Genomic DNA, 4,280 nt, shown 5'->3' on the forward strand with positions numbered 1-4,280 from the left:
TTTGTTTGCTCATTTGTTCCTTCTCTCTTTCCTTCTTTTTTCTCCCTTGCTTCTTTCTTTCCCCCTTCCTCCTTTTCTGCCTTCTTTCCTTTCTTCCCTTCATCCTTTTCTTCTTCTCCCTTTGTCCACATAGGGAATTATAATTTTACCTTTGGATCCCTCTGCCCAAAGGAATATAAATTTTGATCCCTAGAACCTAGCAAGCTATGGTGGGATTTATAGGGTAGATGTCTTTTTTATGGATCATGCTTTAAACTCATTCACTCTGCTCTCTTTTGACAAGTTAACAATGGGGTCCAGCCCTGAACCTTATCTGATCATTGTTTGGATTCTAATAGATTAAGAGTTAATAGCTATTGTTTCTGCTTTTGTTAAGAAAAATTTAGGGTGTTCTCACAGATTGATTTTATGTTTTTTTTTTTTTTTTTTTTTTTTTACTAGTAAAAGAGTTCTTTGCTCCATTTTACTTAGCCTTAGTCACTGAAAGGCATTACTTCAGACAAACTAAGATCTGGAAAAAACCTTAGCTTTAAAAGACCAAAGAAGATCTTCCACTGCATCCTAGGTTATTTCTAGTTATTATAATCTCTATCTGACCACTGACTCTGATGACTCTGAAGAAGAGAATGAGGCTGGTGACTTTGCACAGCCCTGCCTCACTTAAACCCAATTTATTTGCAAGTCATAGAATCACCTTCCTGATATCATGGTCCTCTTTGAGAATGAAGCATAAACAAATGACAGACTATATAAGGTGTCCCAAAAAGTCTTAAACTGAACTGATTACTGGAGGTTTAGGCACTTTTATATCAGAAATATAAAAGTATCAGAGATTTATGCACATTTCTGTTTCTTGTCCTATCATATTCCGAAGGTTAGTTTTTATTATGAGTTTGTTTAAATAACAAAGTAACAGAATTACAATACCTATAAGCAGGAGATCAGAAAGCTAGAAAAACTATTTAATTTTCAAAAAAATATATATAATGTTTAAGTCTGAACAATATTTATATGCAGTGGACTAATATTCAAATTTGAATTAGTCCAGCAGGACTGAGAGTTTACTGATTACTAAATTTAAATAGGAAAGCATTGTAAACAAGTAGAAAATGGACTCCCCCCAATAAATTCAAGAATCAACCGAGGGCAGTATATGTTTTCTTTATTAGTTAAAAAAAAATTTCTCTACAAACTATTTTATCAAGATGGTATAGAAAGAATGCACCAGATGAGGGTTGTAAATCAAGGAGGAAACACAAATAATAGCTTCTGAATGATATATAAAAATATTAGACTTTTTCTTTGAGGGTATTGGCAAGTTGCAAGACAAAAAGGAAGTGGTATAATTCTCAACATACATATTATTCTATAATTATAACATCTTTCATCAAGCACCAATTCTGGTCACTTTAGAATTTAATATCACCTTTTGGGGAACTTTATTATTTCTCTGCTTCATGGAAAGTGGTGTGGGCATTGACTGCTGCTGGGAACTGATAAATCTTACTTACAGAAGATGCAGAAGTTGTCCAAGGACATTTCCCTTCTCGAGAGTTTTACCAACTCTGTAGATCTTTCACAACATTGTGGCATAGTTGTAGCAGAAATTAGAGCGTGTATTTAAATGTTGTCCAAAGGCCGAGTTTACTAGGCTCATTAAGTAGATAAAAAATAACATTATTTGCTCACAGAGAAGGTTTTAATAGTCTGAAATGCTTTACTCTTGGGAACACTTACATATTTGCACATGTAAAAATATATTAAACTAAATGAAAAAAATACCCCATAGATAGAATGGCTGAAAAAATATGGCACATACATGTAAAGAAATATATTGCATTATAAGGAAGATAGAATAATTTATGACAAACCTGGAAATTTATTCATGGAATGATTCTGTGTAAAAATGAGAAGAGACAGCAGAATTATAAATGCAATTAAATATATATATTGCAAAGAACACCTTCTGTAAACTACTGATCAATTCAGTGACCAAACACAATAACAGCGGAGCATTATTGAATAATGTTACCTTCTTTCTAAGAGAGAAGTGATAAATTCACACTGCACAATAAGAATGACAATTTTTTAAAAAACATGATCAATGTGGAAATTTGTTTTGTATGACTATCCCATATAATTTTTTTTTCCTTTTTCAACATTTTTTATTGGAGGAAGAAAGGTAGAAGAATTAGCATGGTCATTGATAGGATTGCTAAAAAGTGGGGAAAAAAGACAAAGAGCATATTTGAAGCAAATATATATGTGTGTATGCATATATATATATATATAAATATACATGTGTGTGTCTACCTATATATATATGCACACATATGTATTTGTATATGTGAAGGAGAGAAAAATAGAAGGAAGCACAGACAAGCAAAAAAATTTGGAAAGTTATACATTTGACATATATTAAAATTAAAAAGTAAGCTATGCATGCTAATGATTCATAGTCTCATATGCAATCCTCTTTTTCTTTCCTACATTATATATACATAAGAAAACCAAACTGGTCAATGACTTCCCAGTCCTTAGAAAATGTATAATATACTCTGTCTCACATATTAATGTTGAATCTTGGTGAATCTTCTTCAAGCAATGTGTGATGGAGGGATCCTTCTCCTACCCAAAACAAAAGATACACAGGTGTTCCCTGTTTCCAATTCATTTACAGCAGAGTGACAAACAGTCTCCTAATTGTTTCCTTTGCCAGAATTGAGTTTACATATCAAATCTGAATAGGCAAAAGACATTTTCTCTTCTCAGGGATTTTCAAGTGAGGAGAAAAAACTATTACCTTCTAGATAGAAGAACAAGTAGCAGCTGTGGCTACCATTAAATGTAAATACACTGTCCTGTTCTTTTTATCTCTTTTTAAATATTTAATATTTTAATATTTATCTCTTTTTAAATATTGTTATTTATTTATCTATCTATTTATTTATATATATTTATATTTATTTATTTATTTATCTCTTTTTTAAATATTTATCTCTTTTTTAATATTGTTATTGTATTGTATCTTTTTGTGTCAACTCTTTCCTGATCTCAGGGAAATAAGAATCCAAGACATAAAAGGACCATGCTGGGAGTTTGTGAGCCTCAATATATAAGAAGAACCAGAGAGGATTAGTATCTAAAGCCAATTGAAAGGCATAACTTGTATTATTATTAAAATATTTATTGTATTGTATTGGAAAACCAATAAAAAAAATGAAATTATTTACAATGTCCCAAACTAATTCAAATCTGAATAGAGTAATAGGAGTTTTTCATATTTTTCTTTATAATTTCAAGATGATTTGATTTCATTTGTTTCATGGTTATTGATTTTTTCATTGATGTCATTATAGTTGTATATATTATTTTCTTAATTCTGCTTACTTCACTTTGCTTCATTTCATGTACATTTTTCAGCTTTTTTCTGTTTTCATAATGCTCCTTATTTCTTATACCACTCTAATGAATTCATACACCACAATTAATGCTTCTTTGATAAAGGAGCATCTACTTTTTTTTAATGTGTTTGCTACTACAAAAATTCAATTATAAATATTTTGCTGTATAAGGAACCTTTATTTTTCTCCAAGACATTTTTTTGATTACATATGTAGTAGAACCAAAAAGAAAAATTTCTAAAACTCTTTAACAGTTCTAATGATGAACCCCATAAAATTTAAAGTTTGGAAGGATCTTAGAAATTATGTAGTCTGGATTTTTGTCCAGATTGAGGAAAATAAACCATGGACAGAGAAAATGGTGTACCCCAAATCACACAACTAATGACAAAAATGGACATGAAACAGCTTTTCTTACTTTATCTCAGCATTATTTCAAAACACTTCATTGTCTCTCTATTAACATTGCTATTTGTATTTGGTAAATAAAAATAAATTTGATTAAAAATGTTTATTATCTCTTGTACTTCATGCATGTAATTCTTTTGTGCTGAATAACAATTAAAAGTTATGACTAAGTCTAGTTACACCAATAAATTTGACTCTTTGCTTGATTAAAAAGTTATTAATCTGCAAGTTTCAGTAACTATTCAATTAGAATAAATATTTAAGTCTGCTAACATATATTTATAATGCCTCATATGTTTACAAGTCAACTTATTATAAAAACAGGGCTGCATAAGGTTCAAATTTGGTTTTCATTTTACATTTTTACTTTTCCAAGTTAATGGGTGCTTATGGGAAATGACATTAACTTATTTAATACATATTCTTTGAAAGTTTTTAAAGCTTAGAAAAATACTTATGTAAGTCTTA

Source organism: Sarcophilus harrisii, chromosome 3, assembly GCF_902635505.1.
Source record: "Sarcophilus harrisii chromosome 3, mSarHar1.11, whole genome shotgun sequence".
Lineage (NCBI taxonomy): Eukaryota > Metazoa > Chordata > Mammalia > Dasyuromorphia > Dasyuridae > Sarcophilus > Sarcophilus harrisii.